This window comes from Nomia melanderi, chromosome 13 (genome assembly GCF_051020985.1).
Source record: "Nomia melanderi isolate GNS246 chromosome 13, iyNomMela1, whole genome shotgun sequence".
NCBI classification, from domain to species: Eukaryota; Metazoa; Arthropoda; class Insecta; order Hymenoptera; family Halictidae; genus Nomia; species Nomia melanderi.
Genome location: NC_135011.1, coordinates 4,884,894 through 4,911,038, shown reverse-complemented (window position 1 = coordinate 4,911,038; position 26,145 = coordinate 4,884,894). Strand labels below are relative to the sequence as shown.

Here is a 26,145-nt window from a genome sequence, read left to right as displayed (position 1 = left end):
CTACAGTTAATCGAAGTCCAAGCATTCACCTAATTGGGTCTCTTCCGAATATGACTCGAACCAAGCTGGACACAGATGTAATCACTGACAGTTGAACTGAAACTTAGATCTAACTCAGATCCCAGCGGAGACCCAACTCGGATCTAAACTAAGGTTCAAACTTCAGCTAACAACGATCCGAGTACACGTGTAATTTCATTCTCTAAACAAGCTGTACATTAGCGAACATTCTTTCGCGTACGAAAAAAGGTTCTCGAGAGCAGGAAGCGGAAAGCGAATACAACGAAGGGTACATATCACGGCAAATAAGCCCCGTAGGGTATTATCAGAACCACACCCGAGGCCCTAGGAACCTCTGACTCGAGCAGACGAGGGTCGGACGCATCTTCCAGGCGGTTGTTTCTACGTTTCATCCCCTGTCTCTAGCACGCAGCGGCCGCTCACCTTTCGGGCGCCCTCGAAACAATTAAAATCCCGAAGCCAGCTGTTGCGTATTCCGTTCGCGCACGGTTTCCCCGTTTCCTGGCGATGGAAACGATTTCCGAAGTCAGCCGTGCGAGCGTTCTCGGCTGGAAGGGCGCGTCCCGACTGAAAAATGCGGGATGTGCCCGTGACGGGGACCGTCCCGGCTTCTCTCATAATCCAGGAAAACGGTCCTGGAAGATGGCGGGTGGTCGAATACGGCGAGAACGATGGGCTCGGGGGTGGCTGGCGGGGGGCGAACGATGGCACCATTGACATTGACTTTCTCTCCCGGTGAAAGGAACGGGAGACGGAGGTCGGCGGGCGACTGGGATGCTAGGGGATGATGCTAGGTGGGTGTGGAGAGGCCGGGCGGATCGGTCGTGAACGGAAACGGGAAGGTAACGCGGGACGACCAATTGCGCGGAAGAAAATTATGGGAGCAGCCGGCTGCGTAATTCCGCCACGCGGATGAAACCGATGCCCCGAGTCGCGTTCTCTTTTTCGTTTTCGTTTCGCGGATCGCTCGGATTAAAGGAGCGATGGTATTAAAGCGTTCGGCGCACGGGAATCTTCGGATCTGCGCGTTTCGCGGCGGTGGTTCCCTGAAATCGAGACTCGGATGTTGGTAAAAACTGAACGCCCGTTCCGGAAATAAGGAGATTTATTGCGTTTATTTAATTATTCTTGTTGTTTCGTTGTATTGCTAGATATTTGAATATCGACGAGATAATGAATTGTTGCTGCCAAAAGCGGGAGCATTGAAAGATTTATTCTTCCGATACAGTGACACCTGTGACCCGAATTTCGGAGCTTAGTATTAGAAAAAGAGTTTAATATCATTCTATGTGATAGATTATTCGATAAGTTATCGCTGGATCTGTCAGAAGTGTCAAAACGATCCTGGACTTCTATTTGCACAATTGGAAACATACGGTTTTCGCAGAAATTTTCGTCGGAAACCACACGCAACTCGAGCCAAGCGAATTCACACCAAAACTACTGAGCGATTGAAGTAACTTATTTCTAATTTCTTCTAAGAATTAAAACAATTCGTTTCATAAGATTCGAAGGGTCTCCTAGTCTCGTCTCCGCAGAAATACACAAAAATTTAAAATCTCTCTCAGAAACGCCTTCGTAACTTAATTACTTCCAAAATATTAGTAACTCTGAAGTAGATCGATTTGATCCGTTCGGTAGTTTCTGTGTTAACAACACAAATTACCGCGTTTTTCCAGGACACGGTGTTCTCTGGCGCAACGCGAGGGCCGATTAAAGGTATCCCGGAATATTTGAATAGTAATCAGACACGGCGGTATAGCAGGCATCGGGATCGCCGTGGAAAGGGAAGAGTTTCGTCGCGTTTCCACGGCAGTTCCGTTGCGCGAACGAATTCCGGGCTGAAGTTCGGCTCCGTTCGGTTATAACGTGTGGCTCCCCGGGGGCGGGTTCGCGAGGAGGCGATTTGCGGCCGGATATCCGTAACGCGTACGTTGCGTCGTGTTCAACAAGCGCCCGGGGAACCGGGGAAAACAATGAAACGTTTTAATCCGCTGGATGGCCCCCGATCTCCCTGCGACGACTGCACCTTCGGCGTCAACTTCGAATTCCGCGAGATACGGGAGGATCCGGCGTTCCCGGACGCGGCCCTCCACCCATCGAACCGATGTAATCTAGATGTAGAACGGCAGAGGAATCTCTGGCACGGGAATCTTGAGCCTGGCACTTCTGGGCTGCGCGTAGAACTCGCGTCTACAGCGTATCGCTGTGTTAGCGATGACGATAGCTAGAATGTTGAACTTCCCGGTGAAAGAACGATTAATCGGGCATTTCGGGAATTCTTTGGGAATTTGGTTTGTACCTTTATGATGATGGTGATGGTATAGGGTTATTGGAATGGTAAGAATGTTAAATGATTAGTAGAACTAGGCTGCTAGTTAGAGATAGTTTTAGTTTTTGTGTCGCGATACCCTTTATCCCACGAGTGAGACTCGTGAAGATTTTCAACATGATTCAACAAATATATATTACTCAATTCCTGTAAATTCAAAGGAAATATTATTCCTCTGTAATCAACTATTATACTTAAATATAATATATGCTTAGAATTTTTCTCTTTACAATGAATTATTGATGAAAAAGTAGCCGTATCGATCAGAGTTGAGAGAAAAATCATAGACCAAGGGGTTAAAGGTGCTGAATATATGAAGATAAGGTTCAGTTGGATACTGTGATGAATATCTGAAGGAACTCACGGAAGTTTGCTGCAGTAATGAGTTATTTAGAGTTGAAATAGTCAGCGGACTCAAACGCAAGATTCAGAGTTATCCCAGCGGAGACGTTTCGCTAAACATTTCATCATAAGAACAGTGTTCAGCTGAGCAGGACGCCGAGGACATCGTTCACAGGCGAGTCCCATTCATCACGACTCGCGACCCGCGAGGTAACGGGTCGCGACGATACCTCAAAGTGTATCGATAATTTATCGCGCTCCGTTGGAATCGCGTAAGATGAATTCGGTGTTTCGCGGCTGGCGATCCATCATACCTACTGAATCCGATAAAGCGGCTATCATCCGACCGGGTGATACAGTCTGGCCCCGGGAGTAATCTGTCTCCTACCCGGTGATCGAAAGAAACGCGGCGATACGAAGAATACCGAAGACCTTTGGAAAGCGTGTATTCATGACGAGCATACTCGTCAAAAACAGCTAACTGCTTAATTCCAATGTTTTCAACGCGTACGTGATCCGTTTTCATAACAGTCTCGAGTCTTACCCATGACATTCGTGTTTTAATTCTACTTAATTCACCTGTACAGTTTGGTTTTTCAATATAAAAGAGAAACTATTGTAACTAAAGACTGACTAGCAACAAGTAATACTTGATTTGATGACTAATACGATCTGATAAGCAATACTTGATTTATAGTTTACGAATAACACCGAGCAAAGTAAAAAGGAAAAAGTGTAATATTAAATCGTTAGATTGAATTGTGTTATTATTGCACGTTGATGTAGCTGAATGTCATATTAGGTAAGACTATAATATGAAAATATTTCCAAATGATCATCGTTTAGTCGAATAAACTATAGTAATTCCATTTGCTTGACCCCGGTAATCCGAATGGCACTCAACGCGTTAAGGCTTAATCCCTCGCCGCCATCTTTCTCGCCGTTAAATCTCACGGAAACAAACGCGAAAGTATTCGTTCTTCAATTAGAATCGGCCGCGAACATGGTTATACTCAGCGTCGCCGAGTTTAATTACACGCGCGGATTGCAGCCGCGAACGAGACACGTTTGTAAATAATTAGAAGCGGGCGCGAGCGTATCGGCGCGGGGCGGGGTAGTACGGTCGATGGAGAAAGCGCGCCGGGTCGCTTAAATAATTATATTTCCTCGGGTCTCATTAGTACTTATGCTCGGCGAACGTTTCCGCGGTATCGCTCTCGAAATTACCGAAGCTCGCGTTGTTCCCTCGCAAGCGTTGTTTAGGTTGATGCGACGGGCTCCCGCGAAATGGTTCCGCCGCGCTTGCCCCGGAAGATCTTGGCTCGAATGGAAAGGCGGATCCTTCTGTTTACACGTGCGACGAGGCTCGCATTCAGATGTCACGAATAGGGCTGAATTGGCCTTGATATCGGAGAAGCCTGCTTCGCAGTCTATTGTCAAGTACCTCGTTTGATCATCGCGGAGTTGATTAACTACACCTTCGTATCGCATATTTCGTATTCGATAGAAAAACATTCGATCTAATACTTCGAAGCCTACTAAAGCTACCGAAAGATTTACCTGCGTTTCATTGACCTAATTGAAATGAAAACGTTTATAATATTATTCCTTGCCATACAATCACGAGTGAGACTCTAGACTAGTGAAGAACATCTCTAGACTAATTTAACAACAATCAATGTCCATTTTGCTATTATCAATGTATAATCTTCAAATTAAATTTCCACATGAAGTTGAATGGATAATTTATTGCATTTCTTCCAAATTGTCAATTTGATGCTTCCAAATCGCGAGCTCAGTAGCGAAAGTAAATAGCACGCCAAGGAGTTAAGAATCTATCGCATCAAGCTTCCTAAAGATCTCATGTCAACAGAAAGTAGTCTCAAATGTCTCTGAAATCCGGCGAAAGCACTGATTGCCCAATCCAAAGCCACTGTCTCTCAGCACTGGATGGTAGAGGGAAGCTTCAAAAATCTCTAGCACACCCATCGAAAGAGCAAAAGTGTCCTCCTGGCTGTAGAGCGTGCGCTTTTTCGTGGGATGAATTGTCGCTGCAGTGAGTGCATCAATCCCCGTTGCAAGATGCATTCCGCGAGGGGCGCGAGAGACGCACGGGATGAAAGTGTCCCGGGCGCGTTCGGGTCCGAACGCGGATGCGCTGCCCCTCTTCGCTCCACCCCCGTATGAAATATTCCAGTGGCCCGGCTACGTGATATTCGCAGACGCACGGAATATTCCTTTGTATCTTTGTCTACGGTTGACACGGCTAAAGTGCACTTTTCTCCGAGGGACGAATGAGAAATGAGAGGGAGAGGAAGACCGTCGGACGGATAGCGGGGGGAAGAAACATGGAGGAACTGTTGGATACAAGTTTTTTCGCCGGGATAGGGCTGCGGGACAGCGAGGGGGCGAGGGAAGAAAGGATTAACGAGACCGGGCCGATTCCTCCTGGAAAAAAGAACGCCGGAAGATGGCCGGGAAGGAGGTACCGGAACGAAAAAGTTTGTCGCCTCCGAGTGCATCCACACGGTCCGAAGTCCCGTGAATTGTTGGCCTCCATCTTTTTTCCTCGCGGCGACGAAGAGGGACGACAGGCGTTATCCTTCCCCTAACTTTGTAATCTAAATTTTCCTGACCGTCGGGACGAATGGCGCTAACAAGGGGTTGTCGGGGAACCGCGCTCGTCGATTTCGATGGAACTCTGAAATGTTGACTTCGCAGAACTTACTTGGGATTTATTAGTGTCGTTTCAGTAAGTAAAACAGCTGTTGTATTCGGAGATATAAGATCGGGTAATTTTAGCGGAGCTAGAATAGCTTTGAAGATAAGTTCTCCATCGCAGTATTTGAAAGCTGTTTCACTTTATACTATGAATAACTTCCGACGAGAGATACTTGTTAAATATTCCTAAGAAACGGTTCTCCATGAAAATCTCATCAAAGCCAATGAGCATCTCTTAGCTGTATTATGGTATTATGGAAAGGATGGTTTTATCTATAAAATCTCTTCTTTCACTCCCGCATCCGTTCTTCCTATCCGATATTCCGATCTGCCGTCTCATTAAATCGAACGAGCCGTATTTACGATCGCCAACAAAACGGCAAATTGGTTTACCCGATCGGGCTCCCTTCGATCATCGTTAGGGGTGGCTTATCATCGATTGCTATCACGAAACACTCGCAAATCAAGATTACGTGGGCCACGTCGTTCTCGCCCTGCCCCTCGTTTCTCTTTGCTTCTTGCCACTCGTCTATGTCGGATCGGGTAATTTCGGCTAAGTGGCTCGTTCTCTCTCTCTCTCTCTCTTGCTCGCTCTCGCTGTGCCCCTTGCCTTCTACGTTCTTCCCGGGAACGATCGGGCCGGAATGGTGTTCCTCGGTGCAACTTCCGGTATCCAACGTCTCGGAGCATCCTTCGCCTCAGTTTCGTGGATGAGAGGAGCGTGAGAAAGGATCACGGTGCCTCGTCGAATTAACGCCGTCCATCATCCCAGCGCATCTGGTCTCGCATAAATTAACGAATCCCTGTCTCGCGCTACCTAGCAGCCCTCGCTTCATTCATTCGCAACAAATACGGGTATCGAGTTACCCAATACCACCGGTGAAACTAGATAATAGAAGTATTTCTGGAAAGAAAGCTGGGAAATCGAGGAATCAACGTCTTCAATATCCTGGCAGCCTCGCGAGGAAATAAACGTCTCTCCTTCGAGTTCAAGACAAGCATTATTTTTCTACTATTAATCGTTACGCTTCGAAACAACTTTTCATATAGACGATGATAGAATTCTTCTGTTTCTATTCAACTATTAATCAGAAAGTTATTCTAGTGCAGTTATGAAAAATCCTAATACGAATGGTTTAATATATAACGATCTATTCTTGCGAATAAAATTCACTGAACTTGTTTACTTTGAACGTTCTTCTACCTTTTATTCGAAACACGTCTAAAAATTGATCTGTATGATCAGAACACTCAACGGAGCACGATATTGGGACACTTTTAACGGCAGGGAACAAAGACGGCGGCGAGAGCCACCGGAAAATCTCTTTTCAGATGAACCGAATGTGTGTCACGTCGCGTTTCATCGCGCAAGGGTTGCGCCGGGTTATTAGCGGGCTATCGCTAATGAAAAGGACGAGGGGGGAAAAAAAGGCCGTGGGCCACTCGTGCTCATCCTCGATCAATAGGTGAAACCGACCGGGGCCGGAGTAATTTTGTTTGAGTTAGATCTCGGTGAATTGCGAGCTCAGGGGGTGTATATTTGACAGCGAACGCTTGAATTGAATACAGAAGCGCATTGCGGTACTAAGCATAAAGGGATGGCGGGGCCGGGGGTGAGAGGCGGCCTGGTAGGGGGGAAACTAGTGTTATAATTGTGTCGGGGAAATTACACTTTCAAATGTTCTAGCACACTGCGATGGAAACATTTACTATTACCGCGAACAGTTGTAATTTCATTTCCCGTTCCCTCTCTCCCCTCTCTATCTCCTTCTCTTGCTCACTCTCCCCCTCTCTCTCTCTCGTGTAATGTATTTGCTTCATATTTTCCCACAAACCTGGACAAGGAAAAAGCTATCCAATGAATATCCAGTTGGTTAGCCGGGGAACGTAATTAAACTTAATGTATCGGCAAGGGTTAACTATAGATCTCGCGGACGAGATTGAAACTAACGGGTACTTGTTCTTATCAGTTCCGCTGCTGACGTCATCTTTGTTAGGGACACAAGATTGGAAACTGAGTTTCGGGAACGGAGCACTGGAAACTTGACTGATTATTCCGTAGTGGGGGGATATTAATTGAAAGCGTGCGGCTGGTTAATTATTGGGTTGGTTAAGCAAATCAATTTACTACGCCGATTGTTTTCGCCTAAATAGAATTAATTTCGCGACGGGACCGCGGGCAATGCGATCGTAGACGGTGGACAGGCTGTAATTCGCGAAGACTCGAGCTAAACAGAGTTTACTGCCTTTTCGAATGACCGTATTGTTAGTAAATCATTGCTAAAATACACACGATACAAATTCAATCTCACCAAAGAAAATTCAGCATTCAACGTCAAACTTTAAATAATACAAATATACCCAAAATATTCAAATAAAATAAAGATTCACCAATCAACAACCATTACATTTCCAGAACTTCCACAATTGAAACAGAGATGTTCAAAACAGAAAATACTTTCCATTGGTAAACTAAAAAAATCGTTCAGTACAGCCTAATATAAGCAACACGATGGCTTCCAGGCGCAAAGGGTTAAAACGGTAGAAATCCTAAGTTCGACAGCAGCGTAGGGCGCAAGCCCGAGTTCGAACGAGTCGACAGACACGTGTGGCGCGAAATTATCAGCCAATGGATGGTCCGCGGAGCGGGTGGGCTGGGTGGGTAAGGGGTCGGGGGAAATAGGATCGGATGCGAGGCAGCGCGGACCTCGCAGTACCGCGGCAACCCTCAAGCTAAAAGCATCGCGACGCTCGCCGGAGTGACCCGCGCGTGATACGTGTCGTGAAACGTGAGAACCTCCCTTCCCCCTTTTCGTTCCCGTTCGCTCGCGACCAAATTCGTGCGCGACCCGTGCCACTTCTCTTTCACTCCCTCTCTGTCTCTCACTCTTTCTTCCCCCGGCCCGTTTCTCTTTCTTTCTCTGTTTCTCTCGGTAGCTCTCCCTTCGCGACGCAACGCAACGCAACGCACGCCGGAAACTGGTGAACATTCGCGACGAACGGCCCACCGCGAAAACAGACGATCCTCTTGACACGGACGCGATCAACCGCGAGTTAAACCGCGACCCGGCCTCCCCTGTGTGTGCTTTTATGTGAGTGTGTTCGGTTTCTCCGCGTTTCTCGTTCGCGGCTGCCACCGATCCGCTCGCCACAGAGACTGACGGGGAGGCAGCGACCGGCGGGGACTACCGTCGCGCATCCGGAATAAGGTAAGAACGGATTGTTCGACGAACGGCACTGTTCGATGGGGTTCATCGATGGGAACTCTCTGTTTTTCGTTGGGAAATCGAAGGGAGATTTTATGAAACTTCCTGTTGTTTATCGATTTATAATTTATTAGCGTCGTTCGCTGGAGATTTGGGAAACGAGGAATTTAATATGAACGAAGCGAGGTTTTATAGGAATTTGTGTTGCTGGCAGAATTTGGAGGATCGAAGTTTAATTGATCAGACTTTTAGTCGTTACTGAATACGTGGGTCGAGCTACATGATTTCTTTCAATGCTCGAGTTTTTTATTCTTGGACGTAGAAGAGAAATACACGGATATTTAACTCTGATTTATTAGCGTTCCTGGTATACCGAGTTTTTATTCGCAGCGCTTGGTCATTCTTAAAAATAAAACCCGTAGTATCTCGATACAGCGCAGTATTGGAAAAATGGTCACTGCGTATGTTATTCCATATATTCAGTCAACAGAAGAAAAGTAAATTCAATAAACGGAATGCAACACTGAGCAAACGTATTTTCCCATAAAGATCCCCAATCGAACAATCCTCTATATTGCGTTCGCCTTCGAAATTCGAGAAACTAACGATAAACGATTTCACCCTTTCGAGAGACACACGTTTGTCCACATTGTAAAACGTATTGAAAACTAAAAATCACTTTACAGTTTACAATTTCAAAAAAGGTCTTTCAACAAACTCCTCTTAACTGTATTATCATCGCAATTTCATCTCTCAACTCTGACGTATTCGAAATCCGTCTCGAAAGGGTTAAAGCCGTTCTAGAAATAAATCTTCAAGGAACCAGGTTCTAAGAGTATCGAACAGCTTGTAATTGTTTCTTTGCTCCAATTATGACTCGCTGCGAAGCTGGAGGGGCTGAACGTCTTCCCACCCTTAGTCTCCCGAGCCCCGTCCACGTAAATAGACTCCGGCTAAGGTCAACTTTCGCTTGTAAACAGAGTTGACGCGTCGCGTCGCGTCGCGTCGCGGCGTTTGGTGTCGCGTTTTCGCAAGGGATCAACGGGTTTTCACCCGGGGTGATCGACCAGCAGCCGCGGTTCCCGCTCCGTTGCGTAATGCCGAGAATAGTCGGAACACGGGAACGGAACCGCAACCGGCGGAGTTCTGAGGTTGCGCTGCCGCGGTAACGAGAGCCAGCCCCGGGCCGCCTCCTTTTTTCTTCTCCACGCGAATTTTTCCTTGCGGCCGGGCTGCACCGCGAGGAATATTAGGATGCAATTACGATACGCCTGTAACTCTACACGTTGCCTGTTAATTGAAACAGTCGCTGGGAAATTATTACCGTTTCTGCGATGCTTTTTGCGCGATTTTCTTTCCCCGAGGTCGTTGGTTCTGCTGGTTTCCTGTTTTTCTTCGTGAAGCAATTTTTATTCGGTATTTGCAAATAGTGTATTGTTGTGTGTTGTACTTATTATTATATGTTTAATATAAATTTAGTGTAAATTAGGATTGTAATATTAGTTGTGTTAACCCTTTGCACTTGAGAGGTGATCGTTCACCATTAGATTCCATACGGTGAAACTATGAAATTTGATATATAATATTATACTTAATATTGTGTTTAATATTATTTCTTCCCCAGTGTATGATTTCTCCTCCAGTTTCACAAAATATTCTTTTTATCTCAGAAAATGTTCAAACATTTCTATGGAAAATTTTTCGAGTGCAAAGGGTTGAACGTTATTAGAAATTTAATACCGTAAGATGAAGGGTTGGAACTTTTCCATTGCATTACGATCTCCTCTCTATTCGAAATTTGTATTTAACGTATTGTACGTTTTATATATATTTCCAGTCGTTGCTCAGTTCTGTTATTCCGACTACAACGCTCACTATATTATCCTCCAATACTTTCTCCGCAAAACATTCGCGACAGAGGTTATTTACGAGCGAACGCAGTATCCGAAAATATACAGATTTGCAGACACGTGTTACACGCGTTGTCACATTACCGCGGTGATAAATGAACGCCTCCATCATTTTATCATGTCGTTGCATAACATCGACGATTCGGAAACAACGTGTAACAGTCCGAGAGGATATCCATGCAGACGCGGAACGTATTCTAAAGGCGCACAGTTGAAACGCGAGCGAATAACGGAAGAGCCCCGTTGCGCTTGAAGTTTCGCGGTTAATTTGCGGATTCGTTACCAAAGATACGCAACATGAACAATTACTGCTTGTCCCCGACTTAATGGCTAGCGGGAGAGAAGCAATGGTGTGTTTTGCTCACAGTTTTGATCAGTTGCGCGTGACCGTATCGACAAACGACAAATTAGAATCGAAAAGGAGACAAAAGTCAAGAGATTCTACATGTTCGAACATAGGTACTTACGTACTAACCTAAATATGCCAACCTATCGGTTCGTAGAATCACATTAAGTTGACTTATACACTTTCCTCCCAATTATTTATTTTTATTCCTATCTGCTTAGAAATGGAAAAATGGAACGGTTGTGCTACTTACAATGTTTGTAGGTAAAAATAGAAAATTGTCAGTCAGTTTCTGAACTGAAACGAAAGGAGCGCGGTCGATTATATAAACACTAATATTCTTGGTAACGAGAGAACTGAATTCTGTTGGATATATGAGATATAAGGATAGTATCGTTATGAAGAATCTTGAGTTTCTGTTTTATTAAGAAATCTCTTTCGACTGCGTAGTTTCTGAGTGTGTTTACTAGACAGTTGAAGTGTTAAACTATCTTTGTTTTAAGAAATAAAGTAATAATAATAGTAGCAATAATGAAACATTAACGTATTATATTACAGAAATATTAACTCAGACCTAATCTAAGTGACCGACCAGCGCGACCTTTAATTAGGAAAGACGCGTGCTGCGTATAATACGTAGATACCTAAACCCAATGTTGTTTACCAATCTTATTACAGCTTGCCAAGTCACCCGCCATCTCCATTCGAACTTCCAGCGTGTTTGTCGCGAGTTTGTCGCCCCCGTGGCGATATTTCTCCGCCAGTCACGCCGAGGAAGCTTGTTTTCTGTCCCAGTTTTTCGTTAATGCACCGGAATCGAATCGAAACCCGCGACAAAATTCATAGTCGCGCCGGCTACGGCTCGACTCGAGTCCATCGAGCAGCGAAATTGATCGCCGTTCGTGCATGCTTGATATGATTAACGAGTTTTCGCGTCGCGCGACAAAAGGGCGCGAGTTCAGGGGTCGGGCGCGGGCTTCGGTCGTCCGCGGGTCCGGTTAAACGAGAACTTTGACGGCGGGAAGGTCCGTTAATTGCAGCGGAGTCCCGGCTATACCGAAACGGACGGTTTTTTTTTTATTCCACGCAGCGTCGCTATTTGCTTTCGCGTCGGCGGAGTCCGGTTACAATGCTGAAAATGGGGAATCGCGTTGACCAGCCGCGTTCGCGCCGGTTTTGAATAAACTCAACGAACTAGAAATTATAGCCGGCGCGTCGGGTTATGGTTGTTTAGTAGGATTTAGTGGAAACGATTCGTTCGGCGTACATAGAATCTTCTAATTCCCATGGACGTACCCGTTGGTCCGCTCGTTTTAATGCGAGCGTTAACGTTATTATTAACGCGAGCCCGATCCTCAACCAATTATTATCCGGCGGAAATTAGACACGCGACTCTCATTACGATCGCCGCGTTTAATTATCGAAAATGTATTAATTAATTGTTGCAGCCGTGAACTCTTCCGACCGCGACATTCCGCGCCCGTCCGATCGCCGGCCGACTTTGGCGTTCTTTGCGCGCGAATTAACGGCGCTGCCTCGAGGTATCCCTGTTTTGAGTTATATTAAACTCCGAATGATTCCGACGCGCGCGATAATGCCTGTGATTGATTATAACGCGTTAATCTTCGGCAACGCTCATTCCCGATGGAAAGGAAATTCTTAACGAATTGCTGTTTAATGAAGGTTTGCTTCTCTTATCCTTTTTTAATGAGAAATCTTGTTACGGATTTCGGTGTATTGGTTTTGGAACGCTCATTGACGTGGAAGATTGAAATATAATACATTTAATCTTATCGTAATAAATCAAATATTAATCGATCGAATCAAAACCAATGTTCAATTTCTGTTGGCGCGAATTATGTTTTGTAAATTGGGTGGACTTCCCGACGCGTAATTTCTCATTAAAATTTGAACAGAATTCGATTCTGTGACCAATGATGTAACTGTCCTTGAATGAGTTACACAAGGCAATCGGTACTGTGTGTGCCTGAATTTATAACTTGTAACGACTGCGTATAATCGTGCTGTAAGTACATAAGCCACGCTGCAGCTCAGCGCATTATATCCATTCGATTTATAATGTTCGGTCACCGATTTAATTGATGTGGGAATTCCATAGGGCGCTCGAGTAAATGAATAAAAGTGCCATTAAAATTATTTTAATTATTGCATTATGATTATGTAAATTATATTCGCGGGATATTCAACAATCTCTACTGTAATACCACTGCTACCGTCACGCAAACTGAAATTTAAAACCCGCTCGCGGTGCCATAAATTGATTTAATGTATGCTAATTGAACCGTTAAAATTTCACGTATGGATACAGCTCTCTCGAAGAATCACGGTCAATCTTCAACAGGTACATAAAACGTCCCACCAAATGAATACCAAGGAAGTAATATTCAAACATTTTATAAAATCCCTTATCAAAAACCATCAACATAAAATCTTTCAATCCCTTCAACTCGTTATCCTACAATTTCCATACAAATTGCGCAGACATGATTTCTCGTTCATAACTCATTAGAAAAAAAGGAAAGTTATACACTTATTCTGTCTACGTTTACTCAGAAGCATTACAATTAATAATACAAACATAATATTCCATCTTGGAAGAATTAAGTAATGCTTACATTCGTTCAATTGCATTTGAAATCTTCACGAGTCTGTCCTGAATCTAATCCTCGATTCACAATAATTTCCAAACTTCCCTATATCTACCTATCGAAACTACTTCCTCCATAACACATCTCCAATCTGAAACTACCAAATGAATCACTCGCGTCCCCCCATCAAACAACAATAACACAATCAAAGAATCGCCATTCCAGCGCAGAAGAAACCCGAAAGATAAGATATTCCCTGCATCACCGAGATTTCCTCCGCGCCGCTCCGACCTCATCGGATATTTAGCATTGCCGGGAGCGTCGGTAATTTGCCAGGCCATTCCGCGGCGATACTCAAGCCCGCCCCGCAAACACTTCGGCAACACTTCGGGACACGTGTTCCCGGACAAAACGGCGTCGCGGAGGGAGGAAGGGGGCGCGAAGGACGGAGTTACGGTTCTGGGGGAAGTTAACGACTCGGGTGCGGGGGAGAGAAGTTTCCGGGTCTCTCGGTATACTTTTAAAACACGCCCCTGCCCACCGGAAGAGGTCGAAATCGGTCCGGTTCCTCGGCTCGCGTCGTCGACCGAACTTTTGTAACGGATTCCGAGAGGGATGAAGCTCTCGAGGAATCCGATTGAAATTGAATATCCAAAGAGAGAAACGTCGGAGAGGGGAAACCGAGAGGGGGAGCACGAGCAAGAGGAAAGAAGAGAGAAAGAGGGGACGCTTCGTCTTCCGCTGCTGTTTCTCTCGCCTCTCTCGTTTCCGCCAGCTTCCGTCCCCTTCCTTCCGGCTTCGTCTCACTTTATTATTACCTCGGCTGCATAGGGACACAGTGGATGGAACGAGGGAGGGGGAGAGGCTGCTTATTCTCCCCTCGTTGTAAATCCTCGCTCGGAGCACGGTCTAACCGAAAAACTTTTTCGGCCTTTTTATTCAAACATTATTTAAAGCGGCGCGCCCGGGAGGAAGTATCGCTCCGCCGCGACTTCCGCGGAACCGCGAAACGTATTGAAACGTTCCTTCCCTTCCGAAGTTGTCTCCTCGGTCGTCTTCCCGCTGCGGAGACGCTGGATCGATGGTAGTGAACGTCGGCAGGGTTTGAAGAATCGTAGGAAGTTGCGAGATTGATTTGAACTGTGGTGGTTTGTGGGTTTAAGAGGTGTGAGTCTTACGATTGTTGGGAATTCTATGATTGAATGGCAGCTGATGGTTTGCGAACAGTGAAGACACCGTGAAAATTGTTCGTTCGGATTTAGTTGAAGTTAAATTTGAGATTTCGATGTGTTGCGAATGTTAAGAGATAATCGCATAGAAGTGACATGGCACTCGTGTTCATACTCTTTCATTCTATTCTTCGTTTCTCGCAATTATTCAATAAAAATGAATACATCTATCCTCCTCTATACCTTGAAATTGGCAAGAATCTATCTAGCTTAAAGATTAAAATTTAATTATTCAACAATAGATATATAATATAAACTTTGCAAATAAGGAGACAATACATATTGAATACTCTAAGACGCAAGTTTAATTATTCAATAACAGGAATATGACATAAACATTGCAAATAAAGAGAATAGATGTTGAAGACGCTAAGACGCGAATTTAATTATTCAATAATATATATAATATAATATAAACTTTGCAAATAAGGAAGGAATAAATGTTGAAGACGCTAAGACGCGTTTGAAACCGATTCAAACGGGTGCGCCAAGGCGGCCGCTCCCGCGGTCGGGCCACGTGACTAACGGTACCAATATGGCCGCGCGCGCAGCGGGGGAAGCGGTTTGTGCTCTTCAATTAAGTGAAACTGGTCGTGTTTCTGTTGTGCAACGGAAGTTTTGAGCCCGTTTCGGGTAACAGTTCTGAACTAGACAATCTGTCTACGATTGGCATGCGAAATTTCAAACAACCGACTGTTTGCGCAAAGGTAAAAGGTCCTAGAAGACCGCGCGCCTATCCGACTCAATGGCCCCGTGCACTTCGCTAGTGGAATTCAAACAGAGGAGTAAATTCAATTGTATAATTGACGGCAGAGTGAATGCACCAAACAATTTGTTGCAGCCGAACGTGAAGGATACCTTCGTCGACCGGGGCAGCAAAGGTGCGTCAGTGTTTGTATGTCTAGTCTGTTTGTTTATTGCTATTCGAAGTTTGCCTTGTCCCCATAACCTCCATTTTGGAGACTTCGTTTTCCAGATTTACTACGATTTGTTTATTTAGTATTGAATAATTTATTTATCATTTGTTTGACGTTATATGGCTTGTTAAAGACTATTATTAATAATTTATTGCTATTCGAAATTTATCTTATTCCCATAACCTCCACTTTGGAAGCTTCGTTTTTTAGACGAATTACGATTTGGTTATTTAATGTTGAATTATTTATTTGATATTCTACAACTTGATAAAGATTATTATTAATAATATTGCTTTGAAATTTATCTTGTTCCCATAACCTCCATTTTGGAGATTTCGTTTTTCAGATTTACTACGATTTGTTTATTTAGTATTGAATAATTTATTTGACGCTCTACAGCTTGCTATAATTATTAACAATTTATTGCTATTCGAAATTTATCTTGTTCCCATAACCTCCATTTAGAAGCTTCGTTTCTCATACGAATTACGATTTGGTTATTTAGCATTGAATAATTTATTTGGCGCCCTGCAGCTTGTTAAAGATGATTATTCATAACATTATCAATATTATTAATATTGTCGTCATGTATCATTCAACGTGTTAGCCTCTAAAGTAAACGTGGACGTGTAATAAGCATAGAAATTGTCTTTCTCGAATAGATTCTTAACGACGAAGTAGTTACATCGATCACAGCTAAAGGACGAGTAAATCATAGATCAAGGGGTTAAATGCTCGGTAGTTCCAGCGTTAAACGCGAAACTCGCCGAGATTTTTACACGAATTTAAACGCTGCCGCTTCCGCGTTGCCGAACGCCTACGAGCGTGGCCCGGCTTCCGCGCGCGACCGGAATAAAACGAGGAATTCCGTCGACCATAAAACGATCGACGGGATTCCTGTTCCCGGTGGCCGGGACAATATTTCACGGGTACGCGCCGCGAGATCCTCGCCCCATCAAAACTGATTTACGCGTTTCCTAGGAAGATCTCGACGCCTGTGTTGCAAACGATACACATTGGGAAATTCGATGGTTTATGGGCAACACGGGCTATGAGCTGTGAAAGCTGATTTTAGGGAGGAAACGTCTTTCGGAGTGATCTTAAATTCCGAGGACGATGATCCTGTTAGGGGATCGTCGTTTTGGGAGTATATTTAAGTTATTATTAATAACTTCTTTATTACTCTTCTTTCGCTAGTGTGACTTAGATCAGTAAGTAATCTAACATTAATGCTTTGCGGACGAAGATTGTTGAAAATATAGGAAACCTGCAGATTCTGCTAAATTAAACATTGAATGCTTAAATCGTAGAGAATAATGAAACTGTGTACTGATTTCCTACTGTTCGAACAGCTAAATCATTCGTTTGTAATTTGGTATTCCAAACATGGAAGTTTGATTCCAGTAAAATGCCTACGTTCGTCCGCAAAGGGTTAATTCGTACTTGAGGAAGTATAAGTTTCTTGGTCCTGTACTTTTTGTTAAGATATTAATAGCGATTAATAACATGAACACTAAAATTACCTCTCTTTGCAATTATTAAGAAGATAACAGATGTTCCTCTGGGAAATGATTAAAGAAACTGATTTAGCAATACAACTGAATTGTAAATCAATTCTAGTCTCAATAGATGCAATCTCGGCGTTTCTATAAAGAAATTTGAAAAAGTCAATTAGTTCGATAGTTCTAGTGATGAAATGGAATTTCCATAAACATTATACTAATCAGTATTTCTCAATTTCTGCGATCACTCTTTAGTACATTCACTGTGGCAAGTGAAACTATTAATATATAATAATTTCGGATAATATAAGTAATTTTAGAACATCGATAATCGCGAAACAAGGAAACACGAGACATTGCCACTCGCACGCCGGTTCCAGCGTTAAACAATGATTCACGTGGCAACAAGTAATCGTGCATCGCGACAACTTGTTGCTTACCAGAAAATTCTGAAGTAGCCGGAAGAGAATCGCCTCCCCTGCGAACCGTTCCGTCGGATAATTGTGGGGCGGATCGCGTGCACGCGAGGCTTTTTCCAACCCCAGTTCGACCGATTAACAACCAGCCACGGGATTAGCTTTTAGTTTGTCGAGCAAAAACGATCATCCCGCGAGGGCCGGAGCACGGAAAATTGATTTCGCGATGCTCCGGGACTCGTGGTACGATGAGCATCGAGATGGACGTGGTTTTTGTCTTCGACCACCGCGGAGAATGTAGGTTGAACCGTTTGAATAATTTATGAGCCGGATAGCAGGCAAATTGGAATTTTACCCGCTGAAATATGAAAACCCAGTTTCCTCCCGAAAAATTAATCGCATCCCCTGCTCTCGATCGTTAGTTCGTAAAACTAATGAAACAACCGTTACAATCCTATCTCGCTCGCGATTAGAAAGAATTAAAAACTACTCCCCCGTCCCTCAATCAGAATATCCTCTCCACTTACAATATCTCAGAAACCTATCCCAGTTAAAAAGCAAATTCGACTTTTAATTGGCTCGCGGATCGAGCTTTCGGAAACAACTCGAACAGCGCCTCCAGGTATAGAAAGCAGTACAGCTGACCGTGGATTCGCGCGGAGTTGCTTAACCCATAGTTCCAAACACAAGGATCACAAACACTTGGTTTCCCTGTAGCATCGAGCTTCCACTTGCATTCCGCCCGACGAATTTCTATCAGCATCGCTGCATGATTCCGTTTCAGAAAACATCCTAAACAAATCGTCGGAAAGCGACCCAGATACCCGAACCCGATGCAAAAGTGGTAACCCAAAGCCAAGTCGACGGAATGCGGTCTCGTATCTATACTGAAATTCGTGTCACCTGAATCCGCGCGACGGTTGTAGCCGAAGTATTAATTCGCGTAAGTTAGGGGTTGGAAATTGGGTCGTCGAGAGACAAACGGGACCTAACAAACGCGAGCGGAACTCCGCCGCTCGCGAGATATCGCGGCGAGAGGCACTGGGTAATGAAACGCAATGAAATGTACGCAACACGAGAGAGAGAGGGCGGGCGAGAAAAAAGTTGGGCCGGCGATAGGGGGAGGCGGAGGGACAGAGATAGAGGGTAGTTTTCAGTTAGGTGGCTCGTTGCCACGAGCCCGTAGCCGTGGAAACCTTTCCCGCCGCTGACAGTAAACGAGATACGACTCCGCCGGTGAAATAACGTCCCCGTGCCCCCGTCTATTTTCGCGCGAAAATATTTCCCCGGCCCGCGAATAATGCAGCCACTCGCCGCGCGGATCCGAAGGGTCGCGCGTAACTCACGCTTTCTCGAACCGTAAGATCGCGGATTGATAGAGCTTCGATTCTTGCGGCCGGCTTTTCCAGCTTTGATACGCTTGGCTCTGGATTCACGTGGAACTCCATGAGGTGACGTACATTTATTATATAGTGTTACTATAGCGTAAATAATGAAAGAGTGGATCTTGAGTAATAAAAAAGGAATAAATGTACGTATTTAACACTAGAACTACCGTACCAATCAAAATGACTGGTTTCGATGTTTTTGTTTAGTAATTATTGATATCTTGGAAGCATTGAATATTCGAAATGATTTTGAAAATAAATAGTTTGAGTACTATAATGAATGCCTGAAGAAACAGAAAATAATCTATTGTTGCAGTTCTCATAGGAATCGCATATTAATCGTATTAAATGGTGACCCCCAACCAAATCGAATTGCTATAGTTCATTCGATTAAACGTTGGTTTGAAAACATTTCTATATTATAAATAATGCTAACTAATGCGATGATATTCAGCTAGGTGAACATGTAACAATAATCGTGCAATTCAATCGAATCATTTAATATCATATTCTTCCATTCTGTGTAATTTGTTTGATAAAATCGCGCGGCGTTCAACGTGTTAATAAAATAAAGCTAAAACTATGGTCAACATATTACAATTATTTATTTGAACAAGATGTACATATGACGGTTACCTCCTCTATTGCATGAAGAGAACATATGCGTCTATTATACAGGGTGTCGTGCGACTCATGAACCAATTATCAGGTCATTCTACATGTAAAAATGAGTCGAATAGAAAGAATACAATTTTTTCTTGGGAGTCTTCGTTTTAGAGAAAATCGAAGTCAAAGATTTACTCGTGTACACTCGGTGTATGTCGACATATTGAGAAATTGTTAGATACTGAATAATTGTACCGATAATAGAAGCACGAATGATAAACTATCAACCGAGGTCATTATGCGTTTAGATGCAAACAAGAATCGAAACAAGAGTGTACAGTGAGATGCACAAAGTCGACAAAATCAAACGAAAGAAATCATAATGATACGATAGTGTAAGCACTGTAATTAATGATGTTTACGATATACATGAAACAGAAGCCATGTAAAATATGTCATTTCCATGAAATTTTGTCCTAGCTTTGTACACAATGGGTGTCCTAATATTTATTGATGGAACTGCATATTTGCGATCAGTGTAAATCATTAATATTTGTTATTAATCGAATATTGCACTACTCATTGAAACAAATGCATTTACAATGTGTCGCGTCATCGTGTTTCTCGCCACAGTGCGTTCTACGATAACACGAAGCAGTGCAAGGAATCAAATAAAATTTGTATCGATCTTCAACGTTTATTTCATTAGATTATCTAGAGTTCGGTAATTAAATGACGATTAATATAAATCAATAGAATATTCCAAATTGAAATGTTATGTACACAGTTTCAGTCACGACGGATCAATGCAATCGAATTAATTAATACATCAGACGAAGGGGGTTAACAAATAATCGACATCGAAAAACACCACTAAAAACCGAATCCTTTCAGTGTGAGCACAATATTATTCATTCGATTTAATATCTCTTGCACCGGAAAGCCGTATTTGATATTCGTTCGCGCGATGCAGTTTCATTACCGTTTTCGTTTGCCCATTAATTCGGTAATTACCCGTCCCGTCAAATGTTCTCAGTACAGGAAGAATCCATTTGTCGAAAAGCCTCGTATTACGTATTATTTCTTTACAATCCCGAAATGCGATTGTAAAAGTCACAAAATGACACGCATGAATTCCCACTTAATTCGACTTTAACATATGATCAAACGTTTCTCGAAAAATGTCCGAATAACGGGAAACTGAATTTCCAGCGAATCTAATAATATTATTCATCACTGGAATACAAAATTCCTCTGATGACCGAGCCAAGGTATCTAACGCCCGTTCCTCGAAGTGTTAAGAACCCGAGCGGACAGCGTTTACGCTCGCGAAGACTCGTTTGAGTTATATTTTAGTTCGTCCGCGGGAAAAGTAATTACCGAGTTCCCACTGATTCGGCGAGCCGCCGGGAAAACGCGAAACTTCCGGACGCACGCAGTTCGTTAACGAGTTGCGTTAATACGCGCGATCCAGCGAGTTCTCGCTTACTCGGGGATATTTGTATTTGCGGAGCGGATTAACACTCTGGCCAGCTCGTTTCGAAGTTTGGCCATTTGTCGACCGGCCGATGGAAAGATTCTTCGGACTCTTTCCTCTGTTTTTTTCAACTTGGAGCAAGTTGACGGAAGACGGTCTACTTTTTTCAAACGGGACCAGTGAATCATAAGTATTATTGATAATTAACAGAAGGAGATATGTGTAAGAAGAATAGTCAACCTTTTGCGCTCCAATGGCTGTTTGATTCAGCACAGAGAATTATGGAATTTAATATTTAATGTTAATCTTCGTATGTTTTATTTATTTGTATAGTTAATGTTAAGCTTCTTATATTTTGTTTTCATTAATCTTCATAATGCATCAATATATAGAATATTGAATAAAAAAACTGTGCTCCTTGATCTACACTGGTTAAATTGCTTTCAAATCACGTCTGCATCTGATGTTGAATATTTCTAGTGAAGTACTTTTAGAGTGCAAAGGGTCAAATCTGTGCAAGATTCAGTACACCACTAAAAACAATAAAAAATATAGTAATCCGACAATTTAGCTGAATCATTCCTCAATCTATTTATTTCTTTCGGAATTCAGTTTCAAAAATCTCGTGTAATAAAACCAATCAACGAATATGCACGTGAAAAAATAGAAGACTAAATCAGAATAAAAAAGAATTACACGTTCATTCGAAAAAATAAATAATTCACCGTTGAAGAAATTTGTCGTTTCGAGTTTCAAGATCGAACAGAAAAGAAGAACAGAGTTCCTCCGTCGTGTCCACAGCGGCAGCCGACTTTCGAATTCGATGCTTTCAGGCCGAACGTTTCGGTATGTATCGAGTTTCACGCGTTCCGGCGGGCCGAGTTTTATCGAGGTTCAATTAGGACGTTTAAACAACGCGTATCCCGAACAGCGATAGGTCGGGAAAGTTTGACCAGGGGTAACGGCGCGCGCCCGGGACCATATGCATTTTTCAATTAATTAAACCGCGCGCGTCGAGTTTATCCGTCGATTCGTTCCGCTCGAATAATGATCGCGGTAAATACAAAATGGCATTCACGTAAACCGGCCGCTCCTCCCTTGAATCCTCGGCGAAGTTTTTTGTCGCGGTGTGATTCGAAAGTTACACTTGGGAACTCATAATTCCGCGCGAGCGCGCTGTCAGTTCTCCCGCCTTTTCCTCTTTGATTCGAGGATTTCCCAGGGACCAGGAAACAGCGTTAACTACTTCGCGACTCGCGAGTGTTTGATTTCATTCTGGGTTAGTTAATGTTTCGCTGCCTCGGAGTTGGCTCCGGTGTCCAGCTGACGGGACTTTTTTGCGCTGTAACAAAGATTTTTGCGCGATTGTGGAATATTTGACTGGTTAACTATGGAGCTTGCGTCTGGTGTACGTTAAAATGAAACAGTAACTTAGACTGAAGAAGGATTGTATGTTTATTTGAGAAATAATTGACTGTTGATGAATTTTGTTGTTTTGGGTTTTGAGATGATGAGTAGGTTCTACGAATTAACTGATTAACTTAGGATCACTGTGAAATGTGTTTTACGATAGAATCTTTCCATATCTTACGATTAGAATTGTACTGGACTGATGTGTCACCTGAATGAAGCTTTTTTAAGAGTGAATTGTGATTAGTTCTTTCTAGCTATCGCCAAATCCGCGTTTCACACCATCGCGCGAATAATTTATAGTTCTAACAATAACGTTACAAAATGTATAGCGGCGGACGATGCATACATTACCAATTTACAGCATCCTCGAGTGCTAAATCCGATTATGCCAGAACGCTTGATAAACTTTCATGAGGTTTCTATTCTATTTGAAGCCCGGCGGTAACCAGGTTTCAGTTTGATTCCAGTTTCTGAAAATTAGTACGTCAAACTGTACACCGGTGTAACCGTCAGCATTGTAGTCATTGCATTACTTAGTAATTGTGTCCGGCGTGGTCACGAGTCCCAGTTGAACGAGCGTCGACGCGATCAATCTACTTTATCCTCCATTTTCATGTGAACTGCCCTTCGATTTAAACAGCAAACTTTCTGCTCAAACGAAGACAAACACGAATCACCATACAAAAGCGAAATAATACCGAAGCAATTACAGATAGGTGAAAATTTTACAATATACATCCAATGTGCGATCGTGCAGACTGTACGCGTCGTAATGTTACATTTGAATCACCCCGTATGCAGTGGGAAGCTATTTTTCCGCGTATTTTCCGCATGGTTGCGCCGAACGTTCAACGCGCAAATCGGCCCAACTTCGTTTCGGCATTATAAATCTGGAATATTCGAATCCCCGAAAGAATTTCGCGAATGCTTTTCGCCCTATAAAGCACGGAAATTACTTCGTTTATCGATGAACCTCGAACCGGCTCCACGGCCAGCGACCGTCCTCCTCTTTTACGAATTCCGCGCGACACACGCCGAGGAACTTAAAAAAATACCGTCGCGCGACCCTCGAATCCTTTTACAAAAGCTGTTGGCCGCTCTTTGTTTCCGCGTTACTTGTGTTACCGGCTTTGCGCTGCTGTTTTTCAAAGACCGTCCGGTCCGCGGAGTCCTTCCGGAACCTTTGCGACAGTATATCAGAGGAAAATGTTGCAGTTGCGCGCTGCAATTATTTTCTGCCTTGCCGCGCGACAGGAAGAGTTGCAATTTCTACAGAATTAACGAATTTATCGGAATATTCGACGTTTCGCCTGAGTTTGCGGGTGGATGTTGGATCTTTGTGTTTTATGGGAGTCTCCATTAGTCGTCTAATAACTGACGTGGATCGGTTGTTAATTAATATTGATGATAAACCGCTGATCTTAACGGAAATTTAGGTTTCCTTAGATATTTCTTTCATTCGTGGATATAATGTAAAAGTTTATAAGTGAAGGAGAATGTATATTGCACGCTGCTTCTGAAAGGATAGTTTTTCATTGTAGCTGATGTATTTAATGTTCCACGGTATTTCTAACAGTATGCCAGTAGAAGCTGTCGCAGGACAGTAAAATAAATTAGCGTCTAATGCATGGATGGATAATCAACCTTCTCAACGGCTAGAAATGACGCAGGGTCCTCGTTTCACTCGATTTTCAGACGTTCCACAGCTGAAAGACAGAACCGAGGAACGATTACTTACGAATTTGCATGACGTTTGTATAAAGTAACGGGATGGAAATGGTATTTCCCGGCGCACAAAGGTCGGGAAAGCAGCTTCGAGGCTCGAGTCGGTTTTTATCAGGCAGTGTGCAAGAACCCGATAATGTCGGTGCAGGCGGGTCGGGAATTTTTCTCGGAATTGGGTTGGGATCTCGAAAATATATCGCGACATCGGTCGTATTAAACGAAACGTATTTCGAAATATCACTCGAGCACTTGATATTTCAAAAATTTTCAATTCGGTCAATCTCAACATGCCTAGATCAACAAGCTCAAACATGTCTCAACCTAATTCAAACTTGCTCGAACACGATTCGTTCGACTCAAACACGACACCCTCTCAATTTCGATGATTCGAACACCCTCTGTTTCAATTCGAACTCAACCGAAACTTGAGACGAGACGATCTAATTCGATCGCAAACAAACTCGACCATTGTTCAATCCAATCCCGATCGAGCCGAACTATAATCTAACCGAAATCAATCTAATTCTATCCGAACTTAGACCTGACTCGAGCCATTTCTATCTTAGGCAGTTAGCTTTAACCGTTCCCCCACTGCAGCTATCAACTGCGAAACGATTAACGGCAAAACCGAGCGAGTTCACGGTCAGAGCGTAACAAGATTGCGCGGCGTGGCGTAAAATCGCGCCGAAGCCCGACACCGCCGTGAAATTTCGACGAGCGGCGGGCCGCGTCGACCGATCGGAAGCGATTCGAATGCGATTTGAATTTTGAGTACACTCGCGGATCTGCATATGCAAACAGACCGACCAGATACGATCGTTCCCCGCGTTGCACGCTCGCGATCCCCGCCACCCACGCACCGTGTCCCCGTCGATCGGGCCCTCGTACGTCAAACTCTTTATTATCGAACCGCGGTTACAATTTTCGGAAAACCGACGCGTCGCCGCGCGCGCTGCGAACAGCTATTTTTACTTTCCCCAGACTTCGTCGGGCGTACGCTTTCTCGTTCGCTTTTCGAGACCGATTGCACCGGGAAATGGCCGAGTTGTGTATCGGCGTATTGTGACGAAAAAACCATCCGTCACTGCAATCTCGAAACTTGTTATTATTCTAATCTGGAAATTCTGCATCATTATAAATTCTTTTGTAAGGCAGGATTCTATGGACTGAACCATAAAATAGTGAAAACTCGTAATAGTAATTTTTTACTGCAATGTTACCTCGAAACCTATAGAAACAATGCCCTGAGAAGAACACCGTTTAGCTGGAGGATCCCTTTTTGTTAGTGTAGTTCTCTGTTTATTGCACCCCTTTCCCTTAAGAAGACACCGCTTGACGAAACGCAGACGATCAACGTTTTACTTCCCCTTCAAGATTACCTTCCACTTTATTATTAGAAAATTTAGAACGATCAGCTTCTTAAACCTCTCTCACACTGTCAGAAGATATGTATATATTATTATAATTCAGAAACTTTTCATCAAAGTGGAGAAGTTTCTCGAACAAAAGCGACAATGCAGCACACAGACGTCTAGTTTTCAAAGCATCATCATTGTACGTCGTAAACTCCAGATATAACAAATAATCCCAATGTACGACGACAACATTACGAAGACACCGTCTGACGAAACGCAGACGATCAACGTTTTACTTCCCCTTCAAGATTACCTTCCACTTTATTATTAGAAAATTTAGAACGATCAGCTTCTTAAACCTCTCTCACACTGTCAGAAGATATGTATATATTATTATAATTCAGAAACTTTTCATCAAAGTGGAGAAGTTTCTCGAACAAAAGCGACAATGCAGCACACAGACGTCTAGTTTTCAAAGCATCATCATTGTGCGTCGCAAACTCCAGATACAACGAGTAATCCAAATGTACGACGACAACATTATACTTTTCCGACGAGCGCTCGCGAGTCCTAAATCCCGCGGCGCGCGTAGGTAATGCGTACGGTCGCTGGGAGCCGGAAGGATAACAC

At 43.5% G+C, this 26,145-nt stretch overlaps 1 protein-coding gene across 3 annotated transcripts in view; it reads left to right on the top strand.

Moving 5' to 3' along the window:
* The window catches only part of LOC116431605 (spondin-1), a 279,700-nt gene that overhangs the window by 35,642 nt on the left and 217,913 nt on the right, over positions 1 to 26,145 (top strand). Inside the window, exons 1-2 of one of the 3 annotated variants that reach the window (XM_031987280.2) lie at positions 8,138 to 8,205; positions 8,354 to 8,625. The exons of 1 other annotated variant lie outside the window; for it this stretch is intronic. The gene's annotated coding sequence lies outside the window, so the exon portion shown is untranslated. Of the gene's footprint in view, positions 1 to 8,137; positions 8,626 to 26,145 lie in introns of those variants that run through there. One more of the 3 variants, XM_076373028.1, reaches the window with a different exon arrangement.